General features: G+C 39.0%; 2 non-coding genes across 2 annotated transcripts; one reads left to right on the top strand and one right to left on the bottom strand.

Annotated features, from left to right (window-relative positions):
* trnas-cga (transfer RNA serine (anticodon CGA)) lies at nucleotides 1–82 on the top strand. The gene has a single exon. It is a non-coding gene; the product is annotated as a tRNA-Ser (tRNA).
* A 934-nt stretch (nucleotides 83–1,016) lies between these two features.
* trnar-acg (transfer RNA arginine (anticodon ACG)) lies at nucleotides 1,017–1,089 on the bottom strand. Its single transcript has one exon. It is a non-coding gene; the product is annotated as a tRNA-Arg (tRNA).
* Between the last annotated feature and the right edge of the window lie 18,955 nt (nucleotides 1,090–20,044).

Genomic DNA, 20,044 nt, shown 5'->3' with positions numbered 1-20,044 from the left:
GTAGTCGTGGCCGAGTGTTTAAGGCGATGGACTCGAAATCTGGTGGGGACTCCCCGCGCAGGTTCAAATCCTGTCGTCTACGGCGGCTGCCGCACGTTGTAGTGTGCCTGCGTGGCAGAGGCGAAGTGCCGCTTCTCCTTTTCTGGTACTATAAAAACGCTAAATCGCTTGGACCCGCTGCCATGGAAATCAATTCTTCAGATAACCACACATTTTGCGTTCGCACGTCTGGTGCTCTACTTATGCCTTTGAAAATCGGATCAATAAAGCTCAAAGAACCGACAAGATAGGTGCTCGTAAAGCACGCAGTAAAGAATTCTTATCAGCGAGGGTTTCAGTGGGTTAACTGAGGAGAAGGCGTGATCGCTAATTGTTGAGTTTTTATTTGGTGTTAGAAACACTCTTACTGTGCATGAAGTGCAACAAATGTAGCCACAGAAATTGCATCGTGCTTTCATTTATGCTATTGCAGACACCAACGTTGCCTAGATAGAAAACCGAAAAAGCCGTGGGTTTGCTTGCCAGTCTGAAGGATCTCTCTTCGAATCTCTATCATTTGTCAATGGAAGTAAAAGGCGCTGCAATCTGATACGTTCACATTCAAACCCTCAGCTGTTGTTCGACTTTATTTCTTGACTAATTACAACTGAGTGTCGCATGAGCAGTTACGTAAACTTGTCTGCTATATTTGAACACAAATGCCGTTCTTCAATTAAAACTAACAGTACATTGTCAGGGACATTCAGTTATATACAAACAAGAGACAGACAAGAGAATATTTCTACCTTTCATGTGGACTACGTGTTGACTTACTGATCGGAATAATTGAAATGTTCGGGTTCATAGCCGATGCAGTGCGTGCTAATTAGAACAGCAACGCTGGGCTCTCAGCACCGTACTGAGCCCAGGTGCAGTTCATTTACATGAAGGAAATCTCGTACTGGGTACGATTACACCCACATACAGTAAGTAGCACAGGCTACTTAGGGAGTAGCCTGATGCGTTTAAAAGTGACCCGAGCCAGGCAGGAGTCGAACCTACAACCTCCTGATCCGTAGTCAGACGCGTTATCCATTGCGCCACTGGCCCTGGTGTCACACTGCATGACTGCAACCCAGTGAGCTCAGCACTGCAACTAGTAAAACATTACCCCCGGTCCATTCTTTTCCAAAAGTGAGAAACACCTGTTTTCTACATTGTGTCTGTTTAAAACCATATCTCTTTAAACCAAACCAAGAGTTTGTCCTTTGCACTGATATTCTGATTCATTTCGATTTCAAAGAAAAAAAAAACACTTTCTTCCAAAGCATCATAAAATTGTCCCTTCTTCCAGACTCTACTTCTCTCTTGTAGTAGTACAGCAGACCTTTCCAGGTGAGCAGATCACAGAGTCCGAAATGAGCTTCCTCCATCCAGCAAAGTACCTGAACATGACTCTGTCATCAAAAAAGCACCCCTGTAGTAAAGCAATTAAATCCGAAATCAAGAGGGCAATTGCCTACTGAAGTTCAAGAAGTCATCAATTTTAACCTAGCAACACATTAAAGGCTGCATCTATACAAGTACGATTCTAGAAATGCTCACCAGATTACGTTTTAAGAAGGAACTGCGGCTCAGGTTCCGCCGAGATCTAAACTCGGATGGCAGGATTCAGAGTCCAGAGTTTGGACGGGTGGCGCACAGAGGGTCCATATACTGTAGATCCCTCAGTGATCTTCCGCGTGTTCAAACCGCCAGCGTGTGACTCCCCTGTCCCCGTGACCTCATTGCTCTGCTCTCGCCTGTGTGCAACCGAGCCTGACTCACGGTAAAGTGGAAAAAAAATGCCCTCAACGTGTGATTTACTCTGGAGCGAGGACAGATGTCACCTTCTTATCATTGAACAGGATGTATGTGATGTGGCGACTAGGTTCAATTTTTTATCCTCTTTAAAAGATTAAGGACTGGGTGAGCCTGATTTACCACCCTTTCAGCTAAGAACCCGACGTGCGGACCGTTTAAGCTGCGTAGACTCGGTCGTTTAACTCTTCTCCATTAGCAGGGTTAAGGTTAAAGAAAAAACATTGCTGACTTCTTTTTTGTTTTCCAGCCGCGAGCGCTGATTAGCAAGGTTTGCATTTCATGTTTTGCAAGTTGCATTCTAAGAAAAACAAGTCGTTCAAGACAGGAAATGAATACTTGCATTTAATTAAGTCTAGCCGTAGGCGGTTGTCCATAATGACCAGTCCTGTTCGAGAAGACAGACCAAAAAAAAGGAACCGCTGGGATTCGGACCCGGGATCTCCTGTTTACTAAGCAGGCGCTTTAACCAACTAAGCCACAGCGCGCCAGGAGCTCTGTCCTTTTGCAGCCACTTGGGCACACAACTCAGACACATCTGCATTCGCTGTGCGCTCCGCCTGCTCGCTGAGCAAGTTGCCACCTTTACATACAATAGCAACATCGACACCAAGAGAAAGGATGACAAATGGCTTTTAACTGGAACTTTTCATGTCCAAGGAGCTCAATGTGCTTTCCGTGTACAACAGGGCCACTGAACTCCACACCGGCCACTGAAGCACAGCAGTGGCTTGCTGGCTTGACATCTCCCAAGGAAGATGTTGAAATTGCATGTGGAACAGGAAAATGACCCTCGAGTACGAGGGAAAAAAAATAAAAAAGAAAATCTGGAGCGCGCCAACTCATGTCCGGACAGCCTGGTTTGAACAAAGTGTTCAAGTAGCATGGGAATGCGACCCCTAATCCTAGCTGGAGTTTGAGCGTCTGGTTCAGAGTTTGCTCAAGAGTTTACCTTTCACAGATGCGCAAAGATGAATGTTGAGGGTGCACGCTTCAAGGCGCCTTACAGTGCAGGGAGTGATTAGAGACGATTCGTGACGTGTGCTCGTTCCCATATACCGTACGCCCCGGGTTGCAGTGCTAGGATGACGTCCAATACCGCTTCGGCACGTAACGGCATTATATTCAAGTGCAGGACGTGAGGGTTTTATTTTGTTCGTTTTGTTCTGCTCTGCTTTGCTTTATTTTGCTTTCCATGGTGTTCGTAAGAACGTCAATAAAAAGGCGATTCCTGCGTCTAACACGAATATAAGAGCTATTTCAAGTGCGGCTTCTAAAATGCTTGTAGACATTTGTCTGTTGTTGATTGTTTTTTTGTGTCTAACAAAGTGCCATTTTCCTGTCCGGACGGGGAGACTTTATCATTCCCACATGAAGCCACCCTTAAGTCCTCTGAGGCGTGTCTGTCTGCAAGGTTTGTATTTTGGAAAGGTTTTTTTTTTTAACGGAGAACGACTTTGAAAAAGATTTCCGCCGGCGTCTCGCGATCCGTGTGAGATTGTAGCAAGAACATGGTGCGGCTTCTTAAATGCTTGTGGACATTTCTCTGTTGTTGATTGTTTCTTTGTGTCTAACAAAGTGCCATTTTCCTGTCCGGACGGGGAGACTTTATCATTCCCACATGAAGCCACCCTTAAGTCCTCTGAGGCGTGTCTGTCTGCAAGGCTTGTATTTTGGAAAGGTTTTTTTTTTAATGGAGAACGACTTTGAAAAAGGTTTCCGCCAGCGCCTCGCGATCCATGTGAGATTGTAGCAAGAACGCAGCAACAGCGGTGCTCACTGTAGTCGTGGCCGTGTGGTTAAGACGATGGACTAGAAATCCATTGGGGTCTCCCCGCGCAGGCTCGAATCCTACCGACTACGGTGTCCTCCTCACGTCGTCGTGTGCTGGCGCAAGCAAGGAAAAGTGCCTTTCTGCTTTTCCTGGTGGTTTTAAAACGCGAGATCGCTTGTACCCGCTGCCTTGGAAAGAAATGTCTACATGTTTACTTGCACATTGTCTATTGTTTGTTTGTACATTGTCTTGATGCACTGTTTGCACTTTGTCTTGTTTTTTACACTTGTTTTACAATCGAGAGACCTTCTGTAAGTAAGAATTCCATTGTACCAGTACCGGTTACATATGGCAATAAAGTTCAAGTTCAAATGCTTCAGCGTCCACAAACGGCATTTTGCAGCTGGAAGCAGATGGCGACGCTTTTTGCGGTCGCGTGTCTTGTGCCCCATTTCCGGCCTTTAACATCGAATCAATAAAGCTGTTCGAACCGACACCATAGGTGCTTTTCTTACAACTTTTGATCTGACTCAGTTTCGGAATGCAATTCCTGAACACTGCGAGAGACAACCTACAGATGCAGCCATTCAAAATGAGCGGTAAAAACCCATGGTACAGTAACCAACCCGCAGGGCACCGTAGGGCACCGCGGTAAGTGATTGGCTGGCCAAAATGACCGACAGGGGCACTCGTGGTGCATTGGTTGGTAGTGAAAAGATTTAATCATCTAATGTCTTTACTGTGCACATTTCAATCTGCTTAGTTTTGAATATTTATATGGAATTTTACCACTAAAGGGAAATTTTAGTAGCTGAGCATAAAAAGAAGAGGAGCATAACGCATCTGAAGGTCATAAACGATATTAATTTAGGAACATAAACATTACTGTATGTACATTAACTGTACTGTGTATGGCTGGTCTTGATAGTTTAAAGAAAAAATACACACCAGTCTTCCATTTCTCCCTAAACATTTTAAGCATGAAAGTTGTATGAAACGGTACCCAAATATGTGATTGCTGTATAGAATGAATTTTAATTTTTAAAAATTATTTAACACGAAAATTAAGCTGTTTACATCTTCCGCCTGAGAACAGTCACCCGTTGCTACCCAACGCAGAAACACAGCCACTAACTAGCAAAGAGAGGATATTAGCTAGCTAATATGATAAAGAAATAAATGATTATTTTGTTTATTTCTTTTGCACATTTATTTGAACATTTCCATCGATTGTACAAGCACTTGGAAACTGTCCAATCCCTAGTTCATCAAGCATTTACCGGTCTGGTGCCGGTCTGTGTCTTCTAGGATATAATGCCAGCGAACTCTTGTTTTTATGTCCACTATAACTACGCTGGGCAAACGTTCCGAGGTCAAATTCTTCCAGCACGGGGGTACCTTTAAAGCGGAGACGACGGCACCGAAATTTTTTGGCGCACCTTCTCTTTAAAGCCCTGGCCAAATATGAAGACAGTACGTACAGTTATAATTCAAACGGAATTAAAAACTACACATCCCAGTTACCATGGTGGTGCTTGTGATCATTGCGTTTAACCAACGAAACAGGGCGAAAAATCAGTCACATGACTTTGGGGCAGAGTTTCGAAAGCTTAACCTATCAGCAACAAAGCGAAATTTACACGATAGGCTACCTCAAACTGTCAGTTACACGACTGTGTATGTCGCTTAAGCCACTCCTATTTGGCATTTTAGTTATGGAGGCGAGAAGACGCCCCCTCTCTGGGTGTCTGATTTGCCGCCATCTTTAACTGTTCGGTGTCCGAATCGGAGTAGCTACGCGTACGAAATAAAGTTAATCCCAACTACAAAACATATATTTTTGTGGTAAGAGGGCGCAAAACATCAGTATTTACTGCTATTAATTACTGTACGATTTATAGTTGAAATCTGAGCCTAGATATAAAGTTAGATATAAAGTTAAAATCTCGACAAAGCAATGTAGGAAATACAGAGAAAATAAATCCTTTCTGACATCTAAAATCAGTTTCGATCAAGGTCTCTAAAACGAACAAGAAAAAGAGGATTTTCGGAGGGCAATTACGCTGTGTTTATATAGAATAACTGATTTATGAGCAATCTAATTTCTTGTTCGTTTAAAACAGTGAAATGTCAGCTGCAAAAGATCGCACCAGAAACAGCACTCTCTCTGCCTGTCATAGACGTTCAGGAAAGGCTGAATGAAGTCATGTCAAGTACAATAATTCGGTGATCAATAATAACAGTTGTAGGACAGTATACAGATGCAGCCATTCAAAATGAGTGAGGTATTTCGCGGCATACCCCGGTGGGCGTGTCGCAGTATCACGCAGTATGACGCAGTTAACGTGGTGTCACGTGGTTAACTATCCGGCGTCGCCTTGTAAAACCGCCAGGGGGAGCTTAACCTCTCATGTACAGCATTTGAGCCTTTAATTTTGAACTGTGTATTACAGCATGTTAATCATCAGTCATTAAAATGTTGGTATATTTTATGAAAGCAAGATTGCTCAGTTGGACAAAAGTACACAACCTACCTTTATCAGAAATATTTATGCATCAAAGCCTTTACTGAAGATATTACTAATAGTATTAATAATGGATGACTTTGGACAAGCTGTATACTCAAAGTATAATTTCTTTAGCACATTTGTACAAGCACTTGGAATCTGTCCAAGCCATACTTTGTCAGGCATTTTGTTTTACTTCAATGGGCATAAAAACTTCCTTGCTTTTAACAGGGCGTTTCATAATTTCTAACTACGAAAATGATTTAAAATGCGACACCTATCATTCAACTAGAGCTTAAAATATCACAAGGATCCTCAAGAGCACAGCAAAGAGTGTATTAAAAGACACTTGTATTTATCAACGCTTTCTTTTCCGTATACCAGATTTTATGGAACCACTTCAGAGGGGTGTCAGCCAGTCAGATTCCAGGAATCGGCACTTTAAAGGAAAAATACACACCAGTATTCCATTTCTCCCTAACGATTTTAAGCATCGAAGTATTTAACTAGCATGTGAAATAGCGTGTGAAAAAGTGGTAGTTTTAAGCTTTTCTGCTAATATAATATGGAATCGCGTATCTAAAGAATTTAATAACGGTATTCGTGTGCTGCGACAGGGCTGTGTAGGGCTGTTTCGCCTACCTGTTCATGCGTGCTATCTTGTAGCCGACTGGTCTAGGTGCGTGACTACCAGCTGGCAGGTTGTGTGTTCGAATCCAGCTGGTGCTAGACTCTTCTTTTAACAAACATTTCTTCGAAAAAATAGAATAGCGATATTATGGACAATCAATTGACTTTTATATTTCAAAATATCGCAACATGATCGATATTTGCGATATTTTGAACATATCTTCCCTTCTGACAGTGGTTCCTGCTTCTATTGTGTGTGTGTGTGCAACAGAGTAAATTTTTATAGAGAAATGGAGGCTGGACAGTATGCGTTACAATATAAACATTTATATTGATTTAAATCGTGTTCTGATTTAAATCGCAAACGCGTGTTTAATTATATGTGTTTTTTAATCATAATCAGGCTAATGCAACATAAATTGATACAGTATCTTTGTCTTCTAAGTATCTTAATAAACTTTCAGCATAGCTTTCTACCCATCAAGATTTATATTTCTTGGGATTTTGGGATCAAATGTGGAAGGATTAGATTATAATCGTTTTTATTTGTCAAATACGTGATTGTATTTCTGAATGTTATGTGACACCTACAGTAGTTCACTGCTTTAAATACATCGAATTAAGAAAGTTATGTGTAGCACTTTAGAACTTTTTTCTGAACCAGGAAAAATCTGATCATGTTTCTCTATAACAATAATAAAAAACTTTATTTTACATATCGCCTTTAAAAGTGGCATCTCAAAGCAATACAGTAGATCGAAAAACAGTTAAAAGGGACCAAATTAAATACCAGACAATCGCAAACGCGTTTTCAATAAAATTATTTTATTCATTCAGCAGTTTGTGAGAGGGACATCCAGCAGGGAGAGACACACACACCGGTTTTCATTGACAAAATTGTTTTTTTTCAATTCCTCTTGTCTAACAGGAATGTTTTGTTTGTGGACAGACTGTTAGACAAGAGGAAAAGACCGCCTCCTCCTACGAAGCATTAATCGCGTATCTAAGGAAAATTGCAGTATACCTTTGTTCATGCACATCATTATACAGTACAGTATCTCAATTTGTATTTCGATTAAAAAAAATCATTTGCCCAGCCACTACTGTTGTTATTGTTTTTATCCTGTAAAGCGTTTCCTTTTTCTGCGTTTTCCATTTCCTTTTTCTGATCACTCGCTTTCTGGATACACATCTCACCTGTCCTGTTCTTTGTTTTCCTGGTTTGCTGATTATGCCTGCTGCGGTCCACTCCTACCCTCACACCTAAAGAATACTATTTTAAATTTCTTGGCGCAGTTCATTAACCCTTGTATGTGCTGTCCGCGCCGAAAATGCAATTAAAAAAAAGTCAAAAAACGCGCTCAAAATACAATTTATAGCTTAATAAGATACACTCCACAGGCAAAATTAAAGACAAAATTAAAGACGATTAAAATCTGTAATCTTTCCACTTGTACTGTGAGTCATCGGACAGTTTCTGCTTTGTGTAAGGATGGTGAGAAAGCTGTGCTCAATGTATTAAGGGACTTAAAAGTTAAAGGAGATGCTTCATATTGCTTGACTAATTTTAAAAACCAAGTTATAAATGCAGACGCTCCCTCGGTGCCGCGCCGGGTGTAAATATCAAAGTATACATTCCCAACAAGAATTGTACCCATCTGTCATGCAAATAAAACACCTTGAATTGAATTGAATTGAGGGAGAGAGGGGGGTAGTGGGACAGAGATACTGTAGACAGACTCAAGGCAAATAAAATACTTATGGGTACGCAGGCATTCACGACAGCAACATACGAAACGTTTGCACGTACTGTATAGTTAAGTTATTACTTGGTTTTCAAAATGCAACGAAATACAATATTGTTGTTGCTGCTGTTCTGGTTGTTTTTATCCCGTAAAGCGTTTTGAGAAGCCACCTTTAAAGGCGATATATACTGTAAAACCGCTGATTCTTATGGAATGTGTTCCGCAGGAGATTCCAATTTTTATTTATTTATTTTTTAATCACGTATCTTAGGAAATCTCAGTATAACTTTGTTCATGAACAAATGGCATGTTACATTATCATTCGTTTTTTAACAAGGCTCGCCAGCTAATGTGAATCGAAACCTGTCTTGCTAGCTTTTAAAGTCGTGCATGTGTAAACTGTACTAGAGGGCATGCAAGTTACTCTGCCCCTTTCAGCTGCAGGGAGTCCCTCTGCTGCAACACACAGCAGACAGAACGGGAGACTATTGCCTTTCATATCTGACTCCAGTGAAGTAAAAGGGGTGTCTAAAGGGGTGATTTCAGACCACATTCTAGTTACTTTATTTTGTTTACTTTTAACATTTTTGTAATTTACAGTAGATGTCACAATAGAAGCCCGAAGCCTATTATACTCAGTCTAGCCTTGGATCCTCTGAGTCCCATGACTCAGTCTTGTCTGCTTTCCTAGAATAAAACCAGTTAAGTCTTGTGTACTATGCAATTTATATTTTCCGATTCCATGCATTCCCTTAATGTTTAGAGTTTACTATATTCTCCAGACTCAAACACATAAGTACTAATAGCTCTGTCCCTTTAGGAGACTCGTTGCAGTACTGTGTCCCACTACCCCCATGAATTCTTTAGGTTGGGTCTAATATTTTCCAGTAATATACTGAATGGGATACAAAATGCTGTCAGGCAGGTAACAGAAAAGAGAAAAATATAAATATTTCCATTTTACAGACGTTCACACATTTATAACATTTTGGCTCAATAAAAAGCTAACCCAATAATTAAATGTGATAAAGTATAGTTTGGATGTTTATACATTCATGTTAATCGTATTCTTGATTTATTTCATGTTTCATTTGCTAACTTAGAGCATATTGTGCAATGAAGAATAAAATAGCTGCATGACAAGTGACTTCCTTCTCTCAGTGGAAATTAAAAGATAGCCTGATAAATTATAATAAGACAGTAAGAAAGGTTCCAATCAGGAGGAGACAATTCTTTCCATTTTTTTGTTTGATTGCTGGTAGCAAACTGATCTGAGGATCTACTCCAGCTCTTTCTCTTTTTATCATACAGTAAATCTTATTTTCTTGCTTTCTGAAACACAATATAACAAAAAATAACCTCACAAAATCAAAGAAAAAATCCTTGCTCCCCCCCTTCCCTTGGCAGTACTTCCTCCCATGCTTTTAACTAAGGGCATCTAAAATACTGTCAAACAGCTACAATGGTATCTCTGTACAAGGCTTTGACTGTGTCAATCACAGCACCTACCATTCCCTTACCAGCAACAACATGGATTCTAACACTCAGACATTAAAAAAAGTCAGGCCAAGAGAGAAAATACCGAGCTTTACAACATGCGGTACCAGTAACATTTTACCCACAGTAGACTCACCAACCAGATGTGTTTCAGTTTCTGTGATAAGCCTAGATTAATCATATCCTCTCCTCTAGTAGGAGCACCAAGTGTAAACATGTAACGCCCCTATTAAAAATAATGGCAAAACAGAAGTTCACTCTTTCTAGAACATACCTTCCTATGGACACTCCTAAAATGTATAAAATAGTGTCCACAGCATCTCATAATAGAGGCAAATGGGGAACTTCAAACTCATTTCATACAATGCCATCCATGAGGGGTTAAATACACCCTGAGAGAAATTAATTTCTGGATAATTCAACGGCTGTGATTTCTGGAATATGTATTATCCCAAATATTTTCAAAAGAAATTGAATCATTTCAATGAATCTGTGCCATTCAAGTACCTGCTCCAGACAGTAACCACTGCTAAGGGTTTATATGAAGCTTGCATTAAAAGACTTTAAAAAAAATGTCATGTTCCCATAAAAAAGTCATGCCTTGGAGTATAGACCCCCAAAGGAATGCCATAGACTCAAACTGCAAAATAAACACATACAGAAAGAAAGTATTTGTATTGTGATTGCAAATCCTGGTATGAGTGATTGGTATGACTTTCCTCATTACAAATCTCTTATTAGAATTTAAATTTCTCTGTAACTCCAGGTCAGAACAGAGAAAATGTAACTGCCTTAAGGAGTTTACAATTATGAAAAATAGAAGGATAAGCATGATACGTATGTCTTCTGTCATTTTCTAAGTCATGTTACTGAGCACCAAATCTTATTGAGAATATGAATCCATTTAAGGTTTATACCATAAAGTAAAGGTTTATTCCATGCTGAAAATGTTTGTACCAGACTTTTTTGAGCCCTGTTTAATTGTGTCTGAAGTCTGATGTTGTAAATTTTATTGTTAAAAAGATCCATGAAAATGTCACTACTAAAGTTAGCTGGTACTGTTGGTATTGTAAGTGGCAAGTAGAGCTCATATTTTAGATTTTGTGTAGTTGCTAGCTTTGAACTGTGTGTTGGATGCACATGAATTGAAGGAATGGGCAAACATAGCTGATGCGGATCCACAGAGCCAGCATATTAAGATGTTTATAATTAGAGGCAATTTGTTTAAATAACTAGGTATGGATACTGATGTGCAAGAGAGGTGGAAAGGCTGTTTCCTTAAGCCAGCCCTATAAAATGTTTTATTCTCAGTGAGATGCTGCCATTTCATAGTGGGTTTCTAACACTGTGTATAGTTCCATCCACACAGTGCCTTTACTTCCATCCATTTCTAATCTCTTTATCCAGTACAGAGGATTTGGAGCCTATCCCAGTAAGCGACGGACACAAGGCAGAATACACCCTGGACATAGCGCCAGTCCATCACAGGACAGACAGACACAAACACACACACACCAGGGCCAGTTTAAATCTAACCTCAGAATCTTTTCAGAAGACTTAGTGTCTGTATCTGCTTCATTTTCTAATTTTGGTAGCACCTCTAACTGCTTGTCTTTCTTATATGCATTTACTTTGTAATCTGTGGTCCTTTTATCTGTTTTTACATCTACTGTATTGCTTTGAGATGCCACCTTTAATGGTGATATATCAAATAAAGTTTTTTATTATTGTTATAGGGAAAAATGATCAGATTTAAAAAGATCTAAAGTATACTAGTTTGTCACTCTTCTCATTCCCTTTGCTAAATGACTTTTCATACTAGTCTGATCAATCTAACTGCCAGTTTTCTGTGCTTTCTCTATCCTGCTAGATTTGCAATTATTCTGAAAATTTTCATCTTGAAATAACTCATTTCTAAATACCTTTTTCACTGTTAACATCTTGCAGCAACTCTGCGACAAAATATACACTCTGACAGTTCATCCTGCTACCAACATTAAATAAAACAAATCTTAAGATTTCTAGATTTATGTCTTTATTTAGTGGTTTCATTAGTGACAAAGGCTAAACTTTCTTGGAAAAATGTCTTTTATGTGTTGCGGAAAAAACTGACTCGCTTTAACAAAATATGTTTACAAATCCTTTCACCTGGCATTTTCGTAGTTAGAAATTATGGAACGCTCTGTTAAAAGCAAGGGAGTTTTTATGTCCGTTGCAGTTCTTTTGCAACATGAATATAATTATATCGTTATTAATTTCTTGAGATATGCGATTCCATATTATATTCCCTTTTAATCAAATTCTAAAAGTATGCTTGTTGACTCCGGTATCGCGTTAGTTAAAGAATTCGATGCTTAAAATGTTTAGGGAGAAATGGAATACTGGTGTGTATGTTTTCTTTAAAGTACCGAGACCAGCCATATACTGTATGTTTAAGTTCCAAAATTAATATCGTTTATGGACTTCACACGCGTTGCAGTATGCTCCTATTCTTTTTATGCTTAGGCACTAAGATCTCCCTTCTGCTTTGTGTAAGGATGGTATCAAAAGCAATCTTAAGTGATGACAAACCACTACAATAACAACAGTAGTGGCTGGCTCAATGTATTTAAGGGACTTAAACGTAAAAGGAGATGCTTCATATTGCTTGTCTAATTTTAAAAACTAAGTTATAAATGCAGACGCTCCCTCAGTGCGCTCCTCTGGTGCGCCGGCTCTTACACAGTGCCTGTCTGCCGAAAGCATTACAACATACATACCCAACACTGCTTGTACCCATCTGTCATGCAAATATAACACCTTGAATTGAATTGAATTGAGGGGAGAGGGGGGGAATACTAAAGACAATACTGGCTCAATACCAATACGGGCTTTGACGTGCTAATGCGTTGGTTTAACAGTCCGGGTGTGGCAGGCTTCCAATGTCAACTCGACTCGATTGGAAGACAATGAACGTATTTTAGCCCTAAATGAATTAATAGCAAACATGGTTTACATAAAATACATTTTTCCAAGAAAGTTTATAATAATACGATCTATAGTTGAAATCTGAGCCTACTTTAAAAATAAAGGAAAAGCATTTTCAGAGAGCAATCACGCTGTGTTTATGTAGAAAAAGCGATTAGGTTTATGAGCAATCTTATTACCTATTCGCATAAAACGCTATATAAAATAAAGTTTATTTAGAGATGAATGATCAGTGTCGCAGTTTAAATACTGGGAGTCAGGAAACTAACACACAATTAAATTTGCCTGTGGAGTGTATCTTATTAAGCTATAAATTGTATTTTGAGCGCGTTTTTTGACTTTTTTTTAATTGCATTTTCGGCGCGGACAGCACATACAAGGGTTAATGAACTGCGCCAAGAAATTTAAAATAGTATTCTTTAGGTGTGAGGGTAGGAGTGGACCGCAGCAGGCATAATCAGCAAACCAGGAAAACAAAGAACAGGACAGGTGAGATGTGTATCCAGAAAGCGAGTGATCAGAAAAAGGAAATGGAAAACGCAGAAAAAGGAAACGCTTTACAGGATAAAAACAATAACAACAGTAGTGGCTGGGCAAACGATTTTTTTTAATCGAAATACAAATTGAGATACTGTACTGTATAATGATGTGCATGAACAAAGGTATACTGCAATTTTCCTTAGATACGCGATTAATGCTTCATAGGAGGAGGCGGTCTTTTCCTTTTGTCTAACAGTCTGTCCACAAACAAAACATTCCTGTTAGACAAGAGGAATTGAAAAAAAACAATTTTGTCAATGAAAACCGGTGTGTGTGTCTCTCCCTGCTGGATGTCCCTCTCACAAACTGCTGAATGAATAAAATAATTTTATTGAAAACGCGTTTGCGATTGTCTGGTATTTAATTTGGTCCCTTTTAACTGTTTTTCGATCTACTGTATTGCTTTGAGATGCCACTTTTAAAGGCGATATGTAAAATAAAGTTTTTTATTATTGTTATAGAGAAACATGATCAGATTTTCCCTGGTTCAGAAAAAAGTTCTAAAGTGCTACTCATAACTTTCTTAATTCGATGTATTTAAAGCAGTGAACTGCTGTAGGTGTCACATAACATTCAGTAATACAATCACGTATTTGACAAATAAAAACGATTATAATCTAATCCTTCCACATTTGATCCCAAAATCCCAAGAAATATAAATCTTGACGGGTAGAAAGCTATGCTGAAAGTTTATTAAGATACTTAGAAGACAAAGATACTGTATCAATTTATGTTGCATTAGCCTGATTATGATTAAAAAACACATATAATTAAACATGCGTTTGCGATTTAAATCAGAACACGATTTAAATCAATATAAATGTTTATATTGTAACGCATACTGTCCAGCCTCCATTTCTCTATAAAAATTTACTCTGTTGCACAGACACACACAATAGAAGCAGGAGCCACTGTCAGAAGGGAAGATATGTTCAAAATATCGCAAATATCGATCATGTTGCGATAGTTTGAAATATAAAAGTCAATTGATTGTCCATAATATCGCTATTCTATTTTTTCGAAGAAATATTTGTTAAAAGAAAAGTCTAGCACCAGCTGGATTCGAACACACAACCTGCCCGCTGGTAGTCACGCACCTAGACCAGTCGGCTACAAGACAGCACGCATGAACAGGCAGGCGAAACAGCCCTACACAGCCCTGTCGCAGCACACGAATACCGTTATTAAATTCTTTAGATACGCGATTCCATATTATATTAGCAGAAAAGCTTAAAACTACCACTTTTTCACACGCTATTTCACATGCTAGTTAAATACTTCGATGCTTAAAATCGTTAGGGAGAAATGGAATACTGGTGTGTATTTTTTTCTTTAAAGTACCAAGAAAAGCTATATACTGTATGTCTATGTTCCAAAATTAATATCATTTATGGCCTTCACACGCGTTACAGTATGCTCCTATTCTTTTTATGCTCAGCTACTAAGATTTCCCTTCAGTGGTAAAATTCAATATCTACAACGGGCACAGCAAAGACGTTTACTGTACTGTAAGTCTTTCTACGACAAACCAACGAACCACGAGTGCCCCTGTTGGTCAACCAATCACGTACTGCGGTGCCACGCGTCATCTTGCGTCACACTGAGCGACGCCACCTGCGGTACGTGTCTGTAACGCGCACTTTGAATGGCTGCATCTGTATAAGGAGGATAAGGATTTTGAAGTTGACTCGAAATCTGATAGGTAACCAGTGCAAGGACTTGAAAACAGGTGTAATGCATCCCTGATAGGATTCTTGCTGTCATATTCTGAACATATTGAAGATTGCTCAGTGTGGATTTAATTTCACCAGTGAACAGGATGTGCATTTATTAATTCTAGAAAAAAAGCCTTTCTTGATTTCTCTAGTTCCCTTTAAAATAAACTATTATTCCACAATGCAGAGTATTACATGGCCAGTATTTACACATGATATTTGTGATTTAAAGAAATTAACACAAGCAGCTTTTGGAGATTTAAGTGTTGGCTGAGTTATTGCAGGATAAAAGACTAGAGATGTTGGCAAGAAGAAGATAATTTGGCGAAAGCTGAGGAATACACTTATAACAAGAACACTTCCTAATGGGGTTAGGCATACTTTTGATGAAGATGATGAAGTTAACAGACTATATGTTTACATAGATACTGAAATAAGGATTGTATTTTAGATTATGTGTAGTTGCTGGCATTGAACTGTGTGTTGGATGCACATGAATTGAAGGAATGGGCAAACATAGCTGATGCGGATCCACAGAGCCAGCATATTAAGATGTTTATAATTAGAGGCAATTTGTTTAAATAACTAGGTATGGATACTGATGTGCAAGAGAGGTGGAAAGGCTGTTTCCTTAAGCCAGCACTATTAAATATTTTATTCTCAGTGAGATGCTGCCATTTCATCGTGGGTTTCTAACACTGTGTATAGTTCCATCCACACAGTGCCTTTACTTCCATCCATTTCTAATCTCTTTATCCAGTACAGAGGATTTGGAGCCTATCCCAGTAAGCAACGGACCCTGGACATAGCGCCAGTCCATCACAGGACAGACAGACACAAACACACACACACCAGGGCCAGTTTTCCCATAAACCAATTAACTTACCAGAATGTTTCGGAGTGCGAGAGGGAGTCATATCACACATATGGAGAAAAACCATGTAACCCAGAGAGAACATGTAAAACCCCCACACACAGGATGGCAGGAATTGATCCTAGGACCCCAGTACTGCAAGATAGCAATGCTAACCACTTCGCCACCATTATAAATGGATGGGTATCTTAGTTATCTTTCTAGTTCACAGGTTTGCATGCATAATTTAATTTTGAAAGCCACTGAGACATGTCATGGAAATATAACTATCAAGGATGCCACAAGAGAGAGTTCTCACCTGAGTAAGGTCTTTATTTCAATATTGCAATATTGGGAGCCCTGCTACCACTTCGCAAAGTGCAACCAGAGACTCAATTTGTTACAAGCAGAACAGGGTTTTTATAAGACGTTGCGCTGTAAAAAAGTTCAGCACTTGGTCCCTTCTAAAACTTCCCCTTTCTCTAAGAGAAAACAGATTACATCATAGAGCGAGAGAAGAAAAACTAGATTTGTTATTCAAAGCTTATCAGTTACTTTCAGCTAATTCTAATGACCCAGACAGCATATATTGTTTTGGTACATTGTCTTCTAAACTAACCTAAACAGTGTACTTTGTTGACAAACTGATTTCTAAAATTCTGCACGTACTGTAGCACAGCAGTTACATCCTTGAAATATATTATCTAAAAGCACCAATATATTTTTTTCAAAGCTCTCTACATTTTTAAGAATCAATTTACTTATTAGATTTCCACTTCAGACATCAGGTACTACTGTTGTATTTACGAAAAAGAAACAAAACAAAAAACATACTAACAACTGTGCCATCCTACTCCTTAGTTAATACATTTTATTATTCATAAACAGTTAACATTGTTAGCAAAATATTTTGAATTATATTTAACCCTATTTTTTCTTTAGTTTTGTATTTAACTTTAATTTAATATTATTGATTGCTAATAGTTTATGCTAACACCTAACTTTCTTAATTAGATGTATTTAAAACAGTGAACTAAGTGTAACATACTATTCAGAAATACAATCGAAAATAGTTTTGTGGTGTTTGTATGGATGAAACGTTTCTAAAATGTATAACGTAACAAAATTAAAGACGATTAAAATCTGTAATCTTTCCACTTGTAATGTCATTAGACAGAACAACACGTTTCTGGTTTGTTTTAATTAGTATTAGTTAGTAGTTAGTAGTTTTAATTTAATTAGTATTGCAATTCGCACTGATTCCCTTGCGAAGATATGGACTTAAGAATATTCGTGCCTGGTCAAAAAATGGCATTAAGCACTTAAAATTAATATGGTTAATAATAGTAAACTGTAACATGCTGTAACAAGATCGGTTAAACTGCGAAGAAAATGCTTTCAGAGGAAATGTTTCAGGTGTGAAGAACATAGATCTCCAATGCAATTTCAACCAAACCTGTTCGCACACACCCTGCCCCCACTACCATTAGAATATACACAAAGCACTGAAATCTTTTGAGCTAATGATCAGGTGACCCGAGAGAGAGCGAGAGAAACACCAAGGGGTGCGGAACCAGGGAACTATTTACATGGAAAACGGGCAATCTCCCCAGACTGTCCGCCCGTTTCACTGTTACCTGGATACCTCTTTATTTAGAACTCACAAACACTGATTTTTAGTTTCGAAGGATTCAAGTAGGGTTTTAGATGAAAGGCAGCGACCTTAATCAAGCCCAAATCATAATTGAACCCATTCAGAGCCTACATTACATTTTAGCGTTTCATTCTGAGCAGAAGACCCTCACACCTGAAGAAGGCTTGCGTTTTCTCTCTTCTCTTTTAAGCATGTGTACAATGTGTAATACAATTACAATGTGTAATTACAATGCGAATCGTATGAGGGTGGGGGGGAGGTGTCTTTCGCTGGAAATCTCGCCTGCTTCTACTTTACGAGTACAACCCCCTCTCTGCCGGAGTGCTGGCTGTGACGAATTAAACCGGTTTCACAGGTTTCAATCACAGACCATGTGACATGGGAGTCAGGAAACTAACACACAGCACCACCGGATTTGATAACACTATAAAAACGCTATAAAATAATGTGACTAGGCACAGAACAAGTTTACAGCACAGTACAATAATAAATGCTGACCATGACTTTAGAAGCATAAATTGCCTTACACTCAATTTAAACACAAGCTGTCTTTAGCCCTCTAAGCTGGTTCATACAGAAATGTAGAGATCCAGGCTCAGAACACACAGCTTCATTAGCGAATACATATGCAGGACAACTAGAGAAGACGTTTTACAGAGGATGGATTTTTAGAAACATCCCATCAGTGACATCACTGAAGTCAACTCCTAGGTACTGTAACTGTCGTGTGGATAGTTTCACAAGAATCAGACAAAGATTTAAGCATCGCTTGTTCTAGATAAAACTGCAAAAAAAACAACAACAACCCATAATGTACTTCTTTGCGGCTCTGTTTGCCCAAATCATATATTCACAACGTGAAATCTAGAAAATAATATTACGTAACCAAAATCCGCAATATGAAAACAGAACCTGTGTAATTGTTGATGGATGATGTACTCGTAACATTTTTTCAAGACGAACTACAACATTTAAAAAATGACTTGTATGTACTTGATATCTCTAATCAATCCACGGGTCCCAGCACAAAACGAAACTAAAACGCATACCGTTTTGCGCTTCTTATTAGTTGCTCAAAAGTAATTTGACCGTATGAAATGCATAATATAAACCTAGAAACATATACGTGAGCAGTACTTAAGCACTGTAGTATCGGTGTTAAGACATACTTCTCAAATTCTGTAAATCAAGTTAAAAATATCTCAAGACCGATTCTGGTCATAATGAAACCATGTTTCGTGTATGTTTTCTTTAAAGTACCGAGACCAGCCATATACTCTATGTTTATGTTCCAAAATTAATATCGTTTATGGCCTTCACACGCGTTGCAGTATGCTCCTATTCTTTTTATCCTCAGCTACTAAGATTTCCCTTCAGTGGTAAAATTAGATATGAATATTCAATACTTAAACGGGCACAGTTAAGACATTAAATATACATATACATACTGTATACAGTACAGTTTTCATATGGTAATATGTTTATGTTCCTAAATCAATCTCTTTTATGAGCATGTGAAAGGCATGGTGAATCGATTCTCAAAAATTACTGTACTTTGCATGATTGGAAACAAATGCGTGATTGCGAAATGCTGTGGTGTTACTTTTACAAAGACGGTCAATGAAAAAAAGAATGTTGACCAGGGCAATACTTTGAGTTTACACTTACAGCTTGTCCAAGTTCATTCATTATTAATACTATTAGTAATATCTTCGTTAAAGACTTTGATGGCCACAGCTCAAACATGAGAGGTTGAGCTTTATTAGCTCCACCTTGCGGAAATTCCGGATACTATTATTTTGCTTGTCGTATTATAGGAGAATTTACGGTAACTCGCGGTATTTACCGGTAGCTTGCGGTAGACTGCGTACAGCGTACCGCAAAATAATGCGGTATCTCCCGCGCATTTTGAATGGCTGCATCTGTAGGCTGCCAAAAGTCTCCGAAACCAAATCTTGATAGCAGAAAATTCTCACTCGTCCAGAAGTTCCCTTGGGACCCAACATCCAGCACAGAGTGGTAAAAAAGCGTCTTTTTTGTAGACCCTTGCAGCGTGCATTGGTGGTTCAGTGGTAGAATTCTCGCCTGCCACGCGGGAGGCCAGGGTTCGATTCCTGGCCAATGCAGTGGCTTTTGCAGCGAGCGGCTCCATCACTTGCATCCCCTTTCAACTCGCAACTGAAAACCCACTGAAGCTTAGAAGCTGTGAGCCAGGTCAGTACCCGGATGAGGGTGACCTACAGGGAAAAGCAAAGCTTACAGCTGGAAGCGGTGTTAATGGAGCCAGCGGTGGGGCGCTCACCCTGAGGTCTGTGCGGGTCCC

This window comes from Atractosteus spatula, unplaced genomic scaffold (genome assembly GCF_055471065.1).
Source record: "Atractosteus spatula isolate fAtrSpa1 unplaced genomic scaffold, fAtrSpa1.hap1 Scaffold_74, whole genome shotgun sequence".
NCBI lineage: Eukaryota > Metazoa > Chordata > Actinopteri > Semionotiformes > Lepisosteidae > Atractosteus > Atractosteus spatula.
The sequence above is the reverse complement of the archived record's forward strand: the minus strand, read 5'-3'. Positions and strand labels throughout refer to the sequence as shown.